The sequence below is a fragment of the Podarcis tiliguerta genome (assembly GCF_965153285.1).
Source record: "Podarcis tiliguerta genome assembly, chromosome: 16".
Classification (NCBI taxonomy): Eukaryota; Metazoa; Chordata; class Lepidosauria; order Squamata; family Lacertidae; genus Podarcis; species Podarcis tiliguerta.
The window spans coordinates 30720204-30740012 of record NC_139549.1 but is presented as its reverse complement, the minus strand read 5'-3'; the positions used below and the strand labels follow the sequence as shown (position 1 = coordinate 30740012).

Genomic DNA, 19809 nt, shown 5'->3' with positions numbered 1-19809 from the left:
TTTTCACAGTTGCTTAGTTCTTCTTCTTTTCAAAATCAGTTTTATTTGATTTTACAAATATAAATTTATAACAGTCCAAATGCATATCCATATCTAGCGCTTGCTCTGAATCTCAAGACCTCCCCCATCACCTCCATGGGTCCTACTGTCAACATTTACAACTGCATATTATTTCATAATCTGTATTTTGTATCTGTCCCTAGTGGTTGTTACCTTACAAGTGAAATTAAAATCCTGCTAGTGCTTTCATCTGCTTGCACTGGTCTCTTAAATAGATTATAATTTTCCCCCATTCTTTTTTTAAAGTTTTTGTCCTCTTGGTTCCTGAGGTTTTCAGACAGCTTTGCCATTTCAGAGTAGTCCGTCAGCTTGGCTTGTTATTCCTCTCTAGTAGGGACTCTTTCTTCTTTCCATCTCTGGGCTAGTAGCATCTGAGTGGCTGTTGTCACATACATCAAAAGTCCTTTCTGCTCCTTTGGTACCTATAATTCCTAATAGAAAAGTTTCTGGTTTTTAAACAAAAGTTATTTTAAACTCCCCCCCCCCCATTTCATTATATCATCTCCCGGAAAGCTTTTATTACCTTACATGACCACCACATATGATAAAAGGTACCTTCTTTTTCTTTACATTTTCAGCAGGAATTTGTACTTGTTTTATACATTTTTGCTAACTTTAAAGGTAAAGGGACCCCTGACCATTAGGTCCAGTCGTGGCTGACTCTGGGGTTGCGGCGCTCATCTCGCTTTATTGGCCGAGGGAGCAGGCGTACAGCTTCCGGGTCATGTGGCCAGCATGACTAAGCCGCTTCTGGCGAACCAGAGCAGCGCACGGAAACGCCATTTACCTTCCCGCCGGAGTGGTACCTATTTATCTACTTGCACTTTGATGTCCTTTTGAACTGCTAGGTTGGCAGGAGCAGGGACCGAGCAACGGGAGCTCACCCCGTCGTGGGGATTCGAACCGCTGACCTTCTGATCGGCAAGTGGTTTAACCCACAGCACCACCTGCGTCCTTTTTTGTTAACTTAAAGGTAAAGGTAAAGGGACCCCTGACCATTTGGTCCAGTCGTGACTGACTCTGGGGTTGCGGCGCTCATCTCGCTTTATTGGCTGAGGGAGCCGGCGTACAGCTTCCGGGTCATGTGGCCAGCATGACTAAGCTGCTTCTGGTGAACCAGAGCAGCGCATGGAAATGCTGTTTACCTTCCCACTGAAGCGGTACCTATTTATCTACTTGCACTTTGTGCTTTCGAACTGCTAGGTTGGCAGGAGCAGGGACTGAGCAACGGGAGCTCACCCCGCTGTGGGGATTCGAACCGCCAACCTTCTGATCAGCAAGTCCTAGGCTCTGTGGTTTAACCCACAGCGCCACCCGCGTCCCTAGGAGTCAAATAGCACCAGTATATCATTTTCATATCCTTTTCTTTCCGTGTACAACATGCCGTGAATTTCAGATCTGTTTTCCATAACCTTTCCCAACCTGCCATCTGGATATTATTTCCCAAATCCTTTGCCCAGTGTATCATTACAGATTTATAAGATGAACATGTTAAATCTGGGAAATGTCGTTTCTTAAGGGTGCTGAGAGTTGTTAGGAGACTCCTTGACTGGGAAGTCGAGGAGGAGGTAAAATCAGCAATGGTTAAATGGGCTCAAGACTTTGGTTACATTTAACATCCCTATGGATGCCTGGGAAAGGCCCATAGCTGTCAACTTTCCCCTTTTCTCGCGAGGAATCCTATTCGGAATAAGGGAATTTCCCTTTAAAAAAGGGAAATGTTGACAACTATGGAGAGGCCATGGAAGGTAGATATGAAGTTCACCGCGTGTTATGCCTTGAGAGAAAATTTTATGAAGATGCAATTTCGCTGGTACCTAACACCACTAAAATTATCTAAAATGCGGTGGAAGTGTAAGAAAGTAAAGAAATTTGGGCTGTAGTCTATAATGAGCTCAAAAGAACGTTAAGATCTCATTTTTAAAAAACCAGAAGCTTTCATTTTGGGAATACTAGGAACAGACATAAAGCGAGAGATATATTCCTGTAAGCCACGGTAGCCGCAAGAGTACTGATTGCTACAAATTGGAAAGGGGGAAAAATCCCAACCGAACTAGAAATGGCAAAGCAAACTCTTAGAATACGCAGAGTTGGCAAAAATGAGAGGGAAACTGAGAGGTCATAGTGATCAAACTTTTATTAGACAATGGGGCATGTATAAAAAATACCTCAATGAACATTGCAATAACATGACGTCAGTGGCAGGCCTTGAATGATTTCTGTGATATTGTGGAAACGTATAGGATAATAAGTCATGAATGAAAATTAACAAAGGAGAATTAATAGACGAAATAAGAGGTGGAGGCGTGATGGGGTGACGGGAAGTCATTATAGACATAAGAAGAATCGATCGTGATCTGATGTAACATATATTACTGTTTTTACTTCTGGGATGAACTTTTGTATGCTATTTCTTTTTAATTTCAATAAAGCATTAAAAAGAGGGAGAGAGTTGTTAGGAGACCTTTATTCCCCTCATAAAGCTACCGTTTCCAGAGTGATTTAACAGTCAATTCCTCTTTCCAGGGAACTCTGGTAACTGTAGTTCTGTGCGAGAATATTGATAACCCAGAAATGGAAGCAAGAAGAACTACCAACATTGGAAGAATGGAGAATGAAAATGATGGACTTTGCAGAACTGGATAGAATGACAGGAAGAATTAGGAATCGACGAGATCAGAGATTCACTGAAGAATGGGAGAAATTTTCAGAATATATGCATAACCGAAGTGAAAAACAAATAACGCTTGTAACGTTTAATGAAGCTTTGTAAAAATGAAAGATAAAATCTGGAGTGAAATTAGATTTAATTTACAAAATAGATGAGAACCAAGAAATGTGTGGAAAATTGAGATGGGAAGGAGTACCAGCCAAGTTGAGGGAAGTCAAAAAACCGAGAGAATGGTTATAAAAAATTGTATGAATTGTATTAATTTGTTTTATTTGTAAACCGAATAAAAATATATTAAAAAAAGAGAAAAGAAACTGTAGTTCTGTGAGGGAAGTACGGCTTTCCTGACAACTCTCAGCACCCTTAATAAACACTATACTTCCCAGGATTTTTTGGCCCAAGTTGGTTTTGTTCCCTCAGTTTTCACCATGGCGTGCGGGACTTCCTGTTTTCCCATGGAAGTCCCGCTCTCTGTTAACTCCTGGAGTTTTGCTGATGGAGGGAGACGATTATCCCATAATGTCATTGACCCCCCCCCCTTTCTCTGCTGCCACGGGGTCTTCACCTGCCACCCTCCACCACCACTTCCTGTTGAACAAATAAACAGGGAAGTGTTGACAGCTGTCAGAGGAATTCTGACAGAAAATGGATGCTTGGGCCGAGAAAAGAGTGTGTTTGTGTGTGTGTGTTGTGTGTAGGAGAAAGAGAGAGAGAAGGGTCTTTGTAGAGCATAGTAAAATGATGCCTAGGTTAACCAAAATGGGTGGTCTCGGGAAGCAACACAGAATTAATTCAAAAACATGAGAGAGGCTTGTGGTACCTCAGAGATCTCTCTTCTGGCACAAGTTTTTGTGGAGTTGAGGCCACTTGGGTCAGAGGGACGAAGCAGGCTCTGGGCAATGAAACATCATCTGCACCCTACATTTTAAAGCAGTATTATTATACCACTTTAACAGGCACGGCTTCCCCCAAAGAAACCTGCCGTCTGTAATAATAATAATAATAATAATAATAATAATAATAATAATAATAATTTTTATTTATACCTCGCCCTCCCCAGCCAAGGCCGGGCTCAGAGCGGCTTACAAGCAATAATAAAAACAAGTTGAATGATTACAACTTAAAAACAATATTAAAATATTAAATATTAAAATATTAAAATATTAAAATATTAAAATATTAAAATATTAAAATATTAAAATATTAAAATATTAAAATATTAAAATATTAAAATATTAAAATATTAAAATGTAGCCTCATCGCAGGAGGAGAAGGAAAAGAAAAAAGAAAGAGAGGGAGAGAATCAAATTGGCTCCAAGCCAAAGGCCAGGCGGAACAACTCTGTCTTACAGGCCCTGCAGAAAGAAATCAGATCCTGCAGGGCCCTGGTCTCATGATGCAGAGCGTTCCACCAGGCCGGAGCCAGTGCTGAAAAGGCCCTGGCTCTGGTTGAAGCCAATCTAACTTCCTTAGGGCCCGGGACCACTAGGGTGTTGCTATTTATTGGACCTTGAGGCTCTCCGTGGGGCATACCAGGAGAGGCGGTCCCATAGGTACGAGGGTCCTAGGCCGTGAAGGGCTTTAAAGGTCAAAACCAGCACCTTAAATCTGACCCTGTACTCCACCGGGAGCCAGTGCAGCTTGAAAAGCACTGGGTGAATATGCTCCCATGGCAGAGACCCCGTGAGGAGCCTCGCTGCAGCATTCTGCACCCGCTGGAGTTTCTGGGACAGCTTCAAGGGCAGCCCCGCGTAGAGCGAATTACAGTAGTCAAGCCTGGAGATGACCGTCGCATGGATGTAGATCGTTAAGGGTGCTGAAAGTTGTGAGCAGATCCCTGTTCCCCTCACAGAACTACAAATCCCACAGCGGCTGAACAATCAAAACTTCTTTGCAGGATACACTGAGAATTGTAGTTGTGTGAGGAGCATACGGGGTCTTCTAGCAACACACATTTCCCTTCACAAACTCCAGCTTCCAGGCTTCTGTGGGGGAAGAGGGACTGTAAATAGTGGCATAATAGTAGGGTTGTCATATTTTGAAGAGCAAAGAAGAGGATACATTTCCCAACTTCTACTTTTAACTATGGACAGGGGCATCTTACCCACAGAGGCTAGTGGCACGGGGCGCCAGGGCAGCAAGTTCTGGAGGGCGCCAGGGAAGAGGCGGAGGCTGGACTTGGCACCTCCTGGCATCAGCTCGCCGCCCTCGCCCGCCTCCGCCATGCTGTGCCGAAGCAGCACCACACCCGGAGCCTCCGTCTGCCGTGGCCACTGCGGCACAAAGCGGCCAGCTGAGCCGGGAGGCACCGCGTCCAGCCTCCGCCTCTTCCCTGCCTCTTCCAGCCGCTGCCCGCCTCCTCCAGCTCCACTGGCAGCGCCGTCCTCCCTAAAAAACGGTGGAAAACTCTGGGAAACGGGGGACGGGGGGAGCTTTGTACCACGGCGCCAGATATGCTTAAGACGGCCCTGACTATGGATCACCATGATGACCCTACCCATGAAAAAAAGAGGACATGCTCTGGAAAAATAGGACATATGAGCAACCCTACATAACAGTGCTCTAAATGTATCGTGTGGATGTGGCTCTTTTAAGACAGGCATAGCCAATATGGGGCTCTCTTGACATTTTTGGACTCCATTTCCCATTATGTTGTTGGACGCCAGTTTATTATGATTATTAACATCACCATTGATTTATTGATCGCCTTCTAAACAGCTGTGTAGGAGTTTCACCTCTGTATGCTTGGTTGAATGTCTCGCTGCTATGTACAAGGCCTCAGTTAGGAAAGACAAAACCTCTCTGTTCCTTTCTCCTCAAATTATGCACTGTTTTTGTTTAGTTTCCTCAGTGTTTTCAGGATTTCTTTTCTCTCTGGATCCCACCAGCTGACTCTGTCAGGTCCTTATTCCAGGGCATCTTAATATGAGCCTTCCTTGTTTGCCTTACGCCCTTAGGCTGAGAGATTCCTAAGCCCCAGACGTCAGCCCCAGCATGCATGGTAAGTGGAATATTTGAAGGGCACCTGGTCGGGGCAGCCAGTTTTGTGCATTTAAGATCTTCTCCACATCATTAGGCCCACTTAAAGAACCCACAACTGCTCTCACTGAATTCAAGAGATTTCAACAGGCTCTCAATGCTCAGCACTGCAGCACTTCCCTTTCTCAGGTCCTTCCTTGCTCCTTCCTTTCTCAAAGGATTCTCTCTTTTCCCTCTGTTTGGAGATTTCATCACCTTGGCCACTGGTCTCTACCGATTGGCTCCTGTGCAAATATCTTGAATTCCAAACTGAAAGAACTGATGACATAGGACTGGGGCTTAGCGATCTCCCAAATTAATTAAAGACCCTTTCCTTTTGAAGCCAAACTCCTTGACTTTGTATTCTGCCTTCGCCCCCCAAAAAGACCATCTGAAAATACCATTATCCTTCGCGGAAGAGCCCACAACTGGTTATTTCTCAAGCTCTCCCTCCTCCCTACAAATAAACTATGGAAGAGTTTGGTTGGTTGACTAGAACGAGTGTACTCCCCATATTTTGACCTACAGTGTCAAAAGAATCCACCTGCTTTTGATGGCTTCTAGGAACATAGGAAGCTGTTTTGAGAGACCATCTTATTTCTTGTGCAAACAGTTAGCTATCTAAAAGCCCTGCTAAAAGTGGGCGGCTAACCTTTTTTGACACCTGGGAATTTCCGTCTGACTTATCCCCAACAAAAAGGACTCCACCTTGAGCTCTTTGGAGAAGAGGTGATACACAAATGCAACGCAAATACAATAAATAAGAAAGATAGGGCAACTGAGCACTTTAATTGCGCAAGGCTAAATTTTGTCATGCGCTTGAAACCCTCCTGTAAAACAGTGACAGTCTGGATGCTCCCTAAGTCTGTTTGCTGCCTCTGTAACAACAACAACAACAACAACAACAACAACAACAACAACAATGTATATTATTTGTACTCCACCCATCTGATTGGGTTGCCTTAGCCACTCTTGGGCAGCTTCCAACAGACTGTAAAAACAAAACAAAACATCAAATATTAAAAACTTCCCGATACAGGGCTGCCTTCAGGTGTGTCCAGAAAGCTGTGTAGTTGTTTATCTCTTTGACATCTGATGGGAGGGCGTTCCACAGGGAGGGTGCTACTACTGAGAAGGCCCTCTGTCTGGTTCCCTGTAACTTCACTTCTCGCAGTGAGGGAACCACCAGAAGGTCCCCGGCGCTAAATCTCAATATCTGGGCTGAATGATGGGGGTGGAGATGCTCCTTCAAGTATACTGGGCCAAGGCCATTCGGGACTTTAAAGGTCAGCACCAACACTTTGAATTGTGCTCAGAAACATACTGGGAGCCAATGTAGATGTTTTAGGACCGGTGTTCTGTGGTCCCAGCGGCCACTCCCAGTCATCAGTATGGCAGCCACATTCTGGATTAATTGTAGTTTCTGGGTCTCCATCAAAGGTAGTCCCATGGAATTGTCACCCCATCAAATATTAAAAGATAAAGGGACCCCTGACCATTAGGTCCAGTCGTGGCCGACTCTGGGGTTGCGGTGCTCATTTCGCTTTATTGGCCGAGGGAGCCGGCGTACAGCTTCCGGGTCATGTGGCCAGCATGACTAAGCCGCTTCTGGCGAACCAGAGCAGCACAAGGAAACGCCGTTTACCTTCCCGCTGGAGCGGTACCTATTTATCTACTTGCACTTTGACGTGCTTTTGAACTGCTAGGTTGGCAGGAGCAGGGACTGAGCAACGGGAGCTCACCCCGTCGCGGGGATTCAAACCGCCAACCTTCTGATCGTCGAATCCTAGGCTCTGTGGTTTAACCCACAGCGCCACCCCCAGCAGAATCCATCCCTTAGAATGTCTCTGGGTTTTTCCCAATCTTCCCTCACCCTTAGTCACTTGACATTCTTTTACTTCTCCTCCTCCTCAGTTCCAACCGTAAAGCTGGAGGAAACCTAATGCCTGCATTAGGAGAAAATACTTTTCAAATTATCCTTTAGTTCCAACAGCTTAGTGTCCTCGCACATGCTTAGTGTGGAGTTTCAGCTCTGTGTCTGCACTGCAGCGTCCCTGAGCGTTCCTGTTGCACACCGGCAATGACACAACCCTCTGCTTTCGTCACTCCTCCTGACATCAAATCTCTGCCTGCTGCTTGCCAGCTGCTGAAAAGGAAAGCCGACTTCAGTATTATTCCTTCTCAGGCAGACACTATGTACAAAGGGCTTTTTTTATTGGGTGGGGGGGGGGTGTCTCTCCTTCAACCAGACTCTCTTGTGCCTTGTGCCAGGGTCAAAAAAGACAAGGCCACTGGAATGTTCCTTAATCAGGCTGATCCCTCCTGCTGGCTTTGCAATAACACCTGCTTTTGGTTTCAAGTTGTCGTGCTGGAGGAGGGCTTCATTAAAAAAAATAAAAAATCATTTGCACGGAACACTTGAAAGCCATCCTATGCACTTGCAATTTTTCAGAGCCCACAGGCTCGCCGTGGGAGAACGCGTAAAGAAACTTGGACAACGCACAGATTCCTGTGGCATGACTCTGAAGCAGGGATGGGAGGTTAGTGATTCGATTTGGATCGAAAGGCAAACTTACCAAAACTGTATTTTGCAAAATGCTGCACAAAGCTACGAAAGTCACACTTCTCTGAATTTTGCAATGCAACTGTCCGGCTAGATAAAGAGTTTGGATTTGATATCCCGCCTTTCACTCCCTTTAAGGAGTCTCAAAGCGGCTAACATTCTCCTTTCCCTTCCTCCTCCACAACAAACACACTGTGAGGTGAGTGGGGCTGAGAGACTTCAGAGAAGTGTGACTAGCCCAAGGTCACCCAGCAGCTGCATGTGGAGGAGCGGAGACGCGAACCCGGTTCCCCAGATTACGAGACTACCGCTCTTAACCACTACACTACACTGGCTCTCGATAATGTGTACAACAATGCTAGGGTGAATGTTTGTTTGTTTGTTTGTTTGTTTGCCCCTTTCTCTCAAGCTGGGATTCAAGGTGGCTTCTAATATTTTTAAAATCAGGATAAAATTCAAAGCAATTAAAAAAACCACACACCTAGTTTTTTATGGTTAAGATACATCAAAACGCATTCAGAGCTAGCAATTAAAATATAGTTTGCCCTGATGGCAGCCCAGTGATCAGCGTCACTTTTACTGTAGTTTTCAAAGGCCTATCTGAAAAGGAAGGTCTTAGCTTGCTGGTGGAAAGATAACAGAGAAGCAGACAGTCTAATCTCACATGGGAAGGAATTCCACAATATGGGAGCAGCCACAGAAAAGGCTCTGTCTCTCCAGTCACCTCCAACCATGCCTCTGATGCTGGTGGGACAAAGAGGTAGTGCTCACCTAGGATCCAGAGCAGCTTTGTATGGGGAGATCTTTGAGGTAGCCAAGGCCCAAGCCATATAGTAATAGTAACAACAAAAACAACAACAACAACAACAATTTATTATTTATACCCCACCCATCTGGCTGGGTTTCTCCAGCCACTCTGGGCGGCTTCCAACAAGACACTAAAATACAATAACCTATTAAACATTAAAAGCTTCCCTAAACAGGGCTGCCTTTATAGGGCTTTACATTAGCAAAAACAATGTAAAAATGCATTACAGTGGTACCTCGCAAGACGAATGCCTCGCAAGATGAAAAACTCGCAAGACGAAAGCGTTTTTTGTTTTTTAAGTTGCTTCGCAAGACGAATTTTCCTATGGGCTTGCTTCGCAAGACGAAAACGTCTTGCACCTTTTTCTTAAAAACGTCAATGCATTCCTATGGAAAACCGTGCTTCGCAAGATGAAAAAACTCGCAGAATGAAAAAACTCGCAGAATGAATTAATTTCGTCTTGCGAGGCACCACTGTATATGGCTTTGTGAAATGTGTATAGTATTTTGCCCAAGCCTGATGAAAACCAACATCTCGGGTCAGGATGTTGCCAGTGCTCCACACATCAGTATTGGTGATCACACGCTTGAGGCGGTAGACAATTTTGTCTCCCTGGGTTCCACCATAACCAGCAATCTCTTCATCAACACTCCATCTTCATCAGCTCAACCAGATGCCTTCATCTGCCCCAACTGCAACAAAACATGTTTCTCCTGTATTGGTCTCTACAGTCACAGCAGGAACTGCAACCTCCCAACACCTTGACCTTACCCCCAGATACGCAATCTTTCACTGTCTCTGGAGACCGACAGATGCCAACCTAACCTATAGCATTGAAAATTGCATATAAAGATGTGTACCATAAAATAAATTCAAGCAAAAAATGCAGCTGGATTTTCACAAGAACCTTTAAAAATATTTGCAAACTGATGTGGAAATGTATACACAGTTAACAAACTTATTTTGGCATACATAAGATTTTGTGGGCTACTGTCAACTTCATCAAATGCATGAAGCGTTATTCGCTGTAGGAAAGCAATATTGTCACCTTGGTAATGACGATAATGACGGGAATAGTGATTTATTAGCCGCTTGACGCATCTGAAGTCCCCAAGTGACTTACGTATCTTTTGAAAACATAAAGGATAAAATAAAATCAGGGAAAAGAACAATACATTATAAGAAAAACAATACAACAACTATCTATCTTTAAAAGACATCTGAAGGCAGCCCTGTTTAGGGACGTTTTTAATATTTAATGCTGTATTGTTTTTAACACTCAATTGGGAGCCGCCCAGAGTGGCTAGGGAAACTCAGCCAGATGGCCGGGGTAAAAATAATAAATAAATTTATTATTATTGTTATTATTATTATTATTATTATTATTATTATTAACAGAGTCAATCAAAAGAGCAACAACAATTTCAGCAGCAAAAAAAGCGTGCCCAGCAATATAGAGCAAAATCATAATTGGTTAAGTACAGATCAGAAATAATGGTGCTGGAGTGGAAGTGTTTTACAACTTTATTGCATTAACTTCATTGCACCAATAAGCACTATCTGGCAAGAAAAACCACATTCACCTTTCATTACAAATGGAATACGATTGCAATTTGGAGCAGGACTGCAGTTATTATTACATTTGCAAAGAAAGGAAAGGAGTTTGGAAACAAAACAGATTCTGCTTCCCTTTCTCTCTGTTCTTCCATGTGGAATCCAGGAAGCGCCTGGCTATTGGGAACAATGTCAGCAGGGTGGGGGGGGGGCGAGGGGTGGAAAGGCAATAGGATTTTCCCTGGTGAACTTGGCTGGTGACCAAGCCAGGGTGGGAAGGCTCCAAAAAGGAGGAAGAGGATTTGGACGGGGCACATTTTTCCGCAAGAGGTTTTCCTGTTTGCAACAAATGACTCTTCTCTGAAGGGCAGAGATGAGCAATTCAGGTTAGCCAGGCAGCAACCTCCATCCTCCATCTGTCAGATAAAAGAGGTGCCATTGTTTTGCACTGTGGAGGGCATTTGGGATACAGAGGGAAAAAATGACTGCAGCTCCTGGTGCTGTCTGCTTAAGCTAAAGTAGCAGTGTATACCGCATTTTTTGTTCTATAAGACGCACCAGACCACAAGACGCACCTAGTTTTTGGAGAAGGAAAACAAGAAAAAAAAATATTCTGAATCTCAGAAGCCAGAACAGCAAGAGGGATCGCTGCGCAGTGAAAGTAGCAATTCCTCTTGCTGTTCTGGCTTCTGGGATAGCTGCGCAGCCTGCATTTGCTCCATAAGACACACACACATTTCCCCTTACTTTTCAGGAGGGAAAAAGTGAGTCTTATAGAGCAAAAAATACGGTATATGTTTGTGTGTGTGTGTGTGTGTGTGTGTGTGTGTGAGAGAGAGAGAGAGAGAGAGAGAGAGAGTCCCAGCTTTGCTCAGAGCAATAAAAAAGGGGGGCAGGAGTGTTTAACACCCCCACCACATCACTCCCCCAATATGATCTCCCTGCCAAAGATTGCTATTTTATTTTATTTTATTCATTTTAGTGATTTCATAACCAAAATTGTGCAAACTTAACAAAACGAAAGAAAAGCAAATTTAAACCATAAAGTGTCACAGCCTGGAAGGATGAAACTACAAAAGATACAGCTCCAAAGGGATAATGAAGTATGAACTCATACAAAGATTACTTTTACACATAATTGTTGTTTAGTCGTGTCCAACTCTTTGTGGACCAGAGAACGCCAGGCACTCCTGTCTTCCACTGCCTCCCGCAGTTTGGTCAGACTCATGCTGGTAGCTTCGAGAACACTGTCCAACCACCTCGTCCTCTGTCGTCCCCTTCTCCTTGTGCCCTCCATCTTTCCCAACATCAGGGTCTTTTCCAGGGAGTCTTCTCTTCTCATTACACATAATAAAGATCTGTTTTAAAAAAGGTTGCTCTTTATATTATTTACTTAGCAAGATTCATGCACCTCTTGATAAAGAAAAACCTTTATTCTTACAATAAAAATATTCACATGAGCATATTGATTAAACCAAAACCAAATAGACATCATGTAATTTATCAAAATAGAAGTGAAACCAGAGGTTTCGTGAGGGCACTTGCCAAGAACTTCATTTGGCAGGAAGTTCCAGAGATGAGGGGTTGCTACACGAAAAGATTGAGTCCTTGCGCATCTTCCTGGGGCCCGGTGGATTGTAGCCAGCTAAGTTCTACTCAAAGTGGAGCCATTAAGCTTATTGGGCCTCCTACTCTGTATATGACTAACACTGGACATAACCTATAGATGCCCATATCACGGCTATGTATCTTCTCACCAGAGGACTAATATATAAAAATCAAGGGGGGGGGGTTAAACTCCCACTACCCCAATTGAAATCAGCGCTCTCTCCCATACAAGCTACGGGACAAGGGTAACTGTGACTTTAAAGATGAATGGGAACCCTTTACAAAGTATTTGAAGATGCAACAAAGCGAACTGGACTCCTTGGCTAGCTTTGAATAAACATTCACAAACTTTTTATTGATAATAATCAGCTAAATAGTTTGAGGATCTATACAACTGTGTAACATGCAGAAAACAGCATTCTCAGAGAAATCAAAGACTGGAACTGAGGGAAGTCGGGGGGTGGGGGGGGGTGGGTTCTGTGGGGGGAGGAAGGGGGAGGGAGGAAAAAGGGGGGGGGAAATAAGGATGATATGTTTCTGGATAATATGTTTTGTTTTAATTTTGAATAAAAAAGTTATTAAAAATAAATAAATCAGAGCTTTCCCCTTGTGCTGCTCCTCTAATGTTTCTTTTAACAAAACAAAACAATAAAACCCTTCAGGAAATTAATTGACAGATCTCCCATGCCGCATCTGCCTAACCCCAAGAGAAGGTACTTCGTTACTGACAATCCAAGCATTATAATGAGCAAATGTGAGTCTTCTGGGATAGCTCAGTTGGTAGAGCACGAGACTCTTAATCTGAGGGTTGTGGGTTTGAGCCCCACACTGGGTAAAATATTTCTGTACTAGATGACCTTCAAGGTCCCTTATGACTCCATAATTCTATGATTCTCAGTTTCCTACACTGCCATTGAATATGGTTCCAAACCTTGATTTCAAACAGGTGGCATATTGTCCCTAACTCCCCATGACACAACATTGAAAATACAGCTGCTATCTTTAAAACAAAATAAAAAACCCAAACTTAAATCTTTGAGGTTGCTGTCTCACCTCCCCGAGCTGTTAGTCAATACAGTCGTACCTTGGTTTTCAAACAGCCTAGTTCCGGAACATTTTGTCTCCCAAACATTGCAAACCTGGAAGTGACTGTTAAAAAAACCTATTTTTGCAAACCGAACGCCCAATGGGGTTTCCACAGCTTCTGATTGGCTGCAGGATTGGCTCCCTTTCGTCCTGATTTCGAGCGTCTTCAAAGCCCCTTACCAAAACACCTTTGGTAAAAGCTGTTATCCAATTGGAGCATCCGCAGGCCAGTGTGTCCCAGTTGTCGATGTTCATGCTACATTTTTTTAGGTTTGCCTTGAGAGAGTCTTTAAAACTTTTGTTTGATAAGTAATTGATTATGTCTCCCCTCTCCTCCTCCTCAGAAGAAGAATCATCTTTATTTGCATCGGCTACTGTGGTCTAAACCACAGAGCCTAGGGCTTGCCGATCAGAAGGTTGGCAGTTTGAATCCCTGCGATGGGGTCAGTGGCGTAGCATGGGGGTGCAGGGGGGGCCGGCCGCACCGGGTGCAACATCTGGGGGGGGGGGGCGCTCGCACTCACAGCTCTCTGCCCCTAGGGCAGAGGGGGTGCAAATTACTTGCCTTGCCCCGGGTGCTGACAACCCACGCTATGCCACTGGATGGGGTAAGCTCCTGTTGCTCGGTCCCTGCTCCTTCCAACCTAGCAGTTCGAAAGCACATCAAAGTGCAAGTAGATAAATAGGTACCACTCCGGCGGGAAGGTAAACGGCGTTTCCGTGCGCTGCTCTGGTTCGCCAGAAGCGGTTTAGTCCTGCTGGCCACATGACCTGGAAGCTGTACGCCGGCTCCCTCGGCCAGTAAAGCGAGATGAGCGCCGCAACCCCAGAGTCGTCTGTAACTAACCCTAATGGTCAGGGGTTCCTTTACCCTTTACCTTTACTAGCCATAGCAATAAAATAAAACAAAATGTACTGAAGATAGAGGTAAAAACTTAACTAGAGAAAATACATAAAGGTAAAGGTAAATAGTCCTTAAATTTCTTCCATTCTTCTTGGTACTCCTCCTCTTTCTGATTCTTCCAGTCAGGTCAGCCAGCTTCAAAAAGTCCATCATTTTCATCTGCCATTCCTCCACTGTTGTTAATTCATGTAGTTTCCAGTTTTTGGCTAACAAAATTCTTGCTGCATTTGTGGCATACAAAAACAGTCTAATATCTTTCTTGGGCCATTCCAAACCTATTATTCCAAGTAGAAAGGCTTCTGTTTTTTTTTAAATAAATGTATATTTTAACATCTTTTTCAATTCATTGTTATTTCCCCCCCAGAAGTCTTTCACCTTGGGACACGTCCACCACATATGATAAAAGGTACCTTCCTTTTCCTGCATTTCCAACATAAATTGTCACTCGTATGATAAAGATCTATCTGTTTGTTTTGACATCCTTTTTTTTTGACATCCATTAAAAAGTCATCCTTTTTAATTAACTACGCTCACTGTGTTATCAAGCCGGGGACTGGACTCCTGACAAGTGGCTATGAGCTGCCCTCAGAGTTGGAGGCACTAATGCTTCTGGACAGCAGTTGCTGAAAATTGCAGGAGGGGAAATTGCTCTTGTGCTTGAGTCCTACTTGAGAACAGGATGCTCACAGGATTATTGTGGGGAGGAAATGAAAAGGGGGCAGAACCAGTGCTATTTTTCTAGAAAATGAGGCTCTGGAACTCACCATGAACACCTCCCTTGTTCCCTTATAATGGCGATGGCGCCCACCTGAGAAGTGTCAGAACTATATATTATCCATTCTCTAGTTGTTTTTTGTTTCAATATTAAGAATTATGTAAAACTTTATTGTGCAAATAACTCCATATTAGCAGAAACTGAGTGATATTTGTAAAGAAAAGATCAAAGGAATGTATACAAAGCAGAAAGAAATGATATTATACAATGTAAAGAATGTTATATCAAACAGTATAATGAGAAGGTTGGGAAGGATTGTGCTGATGAGTACTTTTACTATGTAAATAACTTTGTCTCTTTTTTAAAAATTTGATTTCTTTGTTTCTTATCTTTGTTACTTCATTATTTCTTTCTTTATAAATTTTCTATTTTATATAATTTTTTCTTCATTTTTTTTACCTGTTAAGAGATAATGCATAATGTTTGTATAGACATGCAAATCTTTTAATCAATAAAGAATTGATAGTTCGAGAGAGAGAGAGAGAGAGAGAGAGAGAGAGAGAGAGAGAGAGAGAGAGAAGTGTCAGAACTGAGCTCCAGTGAGTTCTAACTGAGAAGAAGCCTTGGGCAGAACCATATAGACAACTTTGAGATCCTTGGAGAAAAAATGGGATATAAATGTAATTTTAAAAATACTTCAAAGATGCAAGAACTGAACTGTTAATATAGTTGGTTGGGCTTGCCTTGTGGATTGGTTCAACAGCCAGCCGCCCACTAATTTGACATAATCATCAAAATCATAGAGCAGAAATTTCCTTCCTTCCTTCCTTCCTTCCTTCCTTCCTTCCTTCCTTCCTTTCTTTCTTTCTTTCTTTCTTTCTTTCTTTCTTTCTTTCTTTCTTAAAAACAACCTTCATGATTCTGTATAAGATTAATTTTAGACTTTAGGGAATCATCACAATTTTTGTAGCCAAGGCAGACCTATTGGCTTTTATCACATAATTGGACTTGAATTGTCTATTTTTCTTTCTTTAGCCTACACTTTTTGTGGTTCTCTTGAAATTACAAGCTCGGCTGTTATACAACATAAACGCTGGGTTCCTCCCCCCCCCATACATGTGCTAGTCATACATAAAAAACAACGGAGAAAATTTGGATCCTAACATCTAGATTGGTGTACTGTTAAAATTGCAGCTCCTCGCTGTATATTTATTTTTGTTACTTATGCGGAGGACCGAATCCAAAATACTCGGGAGTGCAACAGCTCAGGGAATATCCAGTTTTAAACCAAGTAGCTGGAATCTAGGCTCTAATGCAGCCAAACAGATAAAGCTAAAATAACCTCCTGAACAACCAGAGAATTCAAGAGAGACTCTTTCTTCCAAAGAAAACATGTGTGGCTTTTAAAAACATGATTACTGAGCATCTTGGTTGGCGGTTAGGATGTGGCTCCTGATAATCAAAGCCTTCCCATTCTGAACGTTGGGGGTTGCCTTGATTTTGATTCTGGGGTGAGTCACAGAACCGAAACACTGTTATGGAACATCATTAAGCAGTTGCTTCAAATGCCTTGTGAATTTTGGAATGAGTTCCCAAAAGCTGTAGAGATGGCCCCCCCTTCTAGGTCACCCTACCACAAACTCTAGCATTCCTTCACACCCATGGGTAGGCAAACTAAGGCCCGGGGGCCGGATCCAGCCCAATCGCCTTCTAAATCCGGCCTGCGGACAGTCCAGGAATCAGCATGTTTTTACATGAGTAGAATGTGTGCTTTTATTTAAAATGCATCTCTGGGTTATTTGTGGGGCATAGGAATAGGTTCTCCTCCCCCCCAAAAAATATAGTCCAGCCCCCCACAAAGTCTGAGGGATAGTGGACCGGCCCCCTGCTGAAAAAGTTTTCTGACCCCTGCATAGGCAATACTGAGCTATGAGTACCATTGTCTGGCTCAGTGTAAGGTACATTCTTATATATCAGCTTTCTGTATTTTCTACCTGGCTACAGCAAGGAGAGGTGACAATACTGAATTAGTGTCAGGGACGGGCTAGATCATGGGTAGGCAAACTAAGGCTCGGGGGCCGGATGCGGCCCAATCGCCATCTAAATCCGGCCCACGGATGGTCCAGGAATCAGCGTGTTTTTACATGAGTCGAATGTGTCCTTTTATTTAAAATGCATCTCTGGGTTATTTGTGGGGCATAGGAATTCGTTCATTTCCCCCTCTTCAAAATATAGTCTGGCCCCCACAAGGTCTGAGGGACAGTGGACCGGCCCCCTACTGAAAAAGTTTGCTGACCCCTGCTTCGGGCAGCTAAGCAGGCTGGGAGGGAGAGTCCTGACAGGGACCAGCTGCTTCTTTGAGTTTATAACTTTATTCTAACAAGATTCCCGCCTCAGGCCTCAAACCAGCTCTGCACAGTCCTGGGATATGGCCCTGAATTCTGATAATGGCTGTTGCTTGCCTGAATGGAGGAGCGAGGTGTGTGTGTGTGTGTGTGTGTAGAAGCTAGCCTACTGTACAAAGGTTAAAATTATACCTGTTGCTGTGCTCACTTTTGCCTCTCACCCTGCCCACCACTGACAACAGCTACTAAACGTTTGCTCAGAAGGAAATGCAGCCCTCAGGCTGAAAATGTTCTCTCTTTTTTGAAGTTTATGTGCAACTCAGCTTGCGTACCCACCAACATTTTTCCGATGAAAATAGGGACGTCCAGTGTTATTTTCCAAGAAAAAGAGGTGCCAGAACTCACCATGAACAACTTGTAAGGTCTGCAGTTCGAATCCGCATGACAGGGTGAGCTCCTGTCGTTTTGTTCCAGTTCCTGCCAACCTAGCAGTTCGAAAGCACACCAGTGAGAGTAGATAAATAGGTACCACTGCGGCGGGAAGGTAAATGGCGTTTCCGTGCGCTCTGGAACTTGTCACGGTGTCTTGTTGTGCCAGAAGCGGTTTGGTCATGCTGGCCACATGATCCAGAAAAGGTGTCTGAGGACAAATGCCAGCTCCCTCGGCCTGAAAGCGGAGATAAGCTCCACACCCCATGGTCAAATTTGATTGGACTTAACCGTCCAGGGGTCCTTTACCTTTACCTCTCTTAGAATAGCAATGACGCTCACCTGAGAGGTGCTGGAACTGAGTTCCGGCGAGTTCCGGCTGAAGAAAAAGCTCTGGGGACATCCTTTTCCATACCTGCAACATTTCTCTGATGAAAATAGTGGTGTCCTATCATACCTTCCAAGAAAAAAGCACCCCAAGATCTCAGGCCAATGTGAGTTTCAATAGTGCGAGTGGTCCCTACTCGCAAATCAATAGTCAATTGTAACAAAAACTAATCCATTCAAAAGTGTGTATTCTGACAAAGGTTACAAACTCAAATAGAGATTACAAACTCAAACTCATAAAGATTTGTGTAACACAATAATTCGTTACAGAATTAGAGATATGATTTTAAGTGTGTTTGTTGTGGGGGAGGAAAGGAAAGGAGAATGTTAGCCGCTTTGAGACTCCTTTGGGTGGTGATAAAGCGGGATATCAAATCCAAACTCCTCCTTCTCCTCCTCCTCCTCTTCTTCTTCTTCCTCTTCCTCCCTCCCTCCCCCCCTCCCTCCCTCCCTCCCCCTCCCCCCTCATAACACTGGAACTCATGGATATCCAATGAAGTTGCATTTTGGAAGATTCAGGACGGATAAATGAAACTACATGCAGCACATAGTTAAACTCACTATGGAACTCACTCCCACCGGAGGCAGTGACAGCCACCTGCCTACTTAGCTTTTAAAGAGGGTTAGACAAATGCATGGAGGACAGGGCCATTGATGGCGATGCTCTGCCTCCATGATTGAAGGCAGAAATTCTTCTGAATACCAGTTGCTGGAAACATTTGGTTGGCTACTGTGAGAACAGGATTTTGGGCTAGATGGGCCATTGGCCTGATCTAGCAGGCTTCCTCTTAAATTCTTGCATCCTGCAGAATGTAGTGATTGGTTGGGTTTATACAGTGTGAAATAATCTTTAAAGTACCCAGAGCCCAAGTTGCATAGGGCTTTGTACTCCAATACCAGTACTTTGAACCCAGCTTGGTAACTAACTGGCAGCCATTTTGATGATGATGATGTCGCATGGATACTGTGCAAAATATTTAAGAATGGGCACAATAAGTCCACAATAAGCTGTTGTGTGGAGACGCCCATTCATTCCCCTTGTCCTGAACCAATTCTGACTCTAAATTAACATCAAAGCTTGCAAAGAAGGCTTTTTTAAAAAAAAGCTTCTAGTGGAAGCCAAGGTCTAGTCTAGGAAGGGAGCTTGTTAAATAAACATGTTGCTACCCAAAGACCTGGTGCCGTGATGATGGAGAACATCAGAATTTCCTTCTGAGTGAAGCCGATGAGAGACATCTGTCTATAACATGACTTTGTCTTCATTAGTTCTTCAGAACGCAATAAAGACTTTCCTCTGGAGGTACCACTGTGTGTGCTGTTCTCCTCTCGCCTCCTCTTCAAGAAGAACTTCTTAGCAGCTCAAACAGAAATCAAGTTGCTAGAAGGGACTTGTTTCCAGAATACGCAACAGAATCCTTTCTTGTGCCACCGAAAGATTATTTTTGGGGTGGCACCATGTACAAGATGTTTGTATGCCCTGCCAAGCAGTGGATCATGGGTCTCTCAAGAAGAACTTGCCAGGTAGACCAAATGAAGTGGGTTGTGGAAGCTTTTAAGTGGCATACACTGACAAGTATGCCAACTCTGAGGTTGCCAGGACATAGCACTGAGCAAAAAATGCCCCTTCCACATTCACAGCCCCATTGGTAGGCCATGATTTG

The 19809-nt window shown here is 43.7% G+C and overlaps 1 long non-coding RNA gene across 1 annotated transcript in view; it reads left to right on the top strand.

Annotated features, from left to right (window-relative positions):
* Nucleotides 1-1766, top strand: part of LOC310666933 — a 256212-nt gene extending 254446 nt beyond the window's left edge. Inside the window, exon 2 of the long non-coding RNA XR_014506117.1 lies at nt 1701-1766. This is a non-coding gene — a long non-coding RNA (uncharacterized lncRNA). The remainder of the gene's footprint in view (nt 1-1700) is intronic.
* Nucleotides 1767-19809: the final 18043 nt, after the last annotated feature.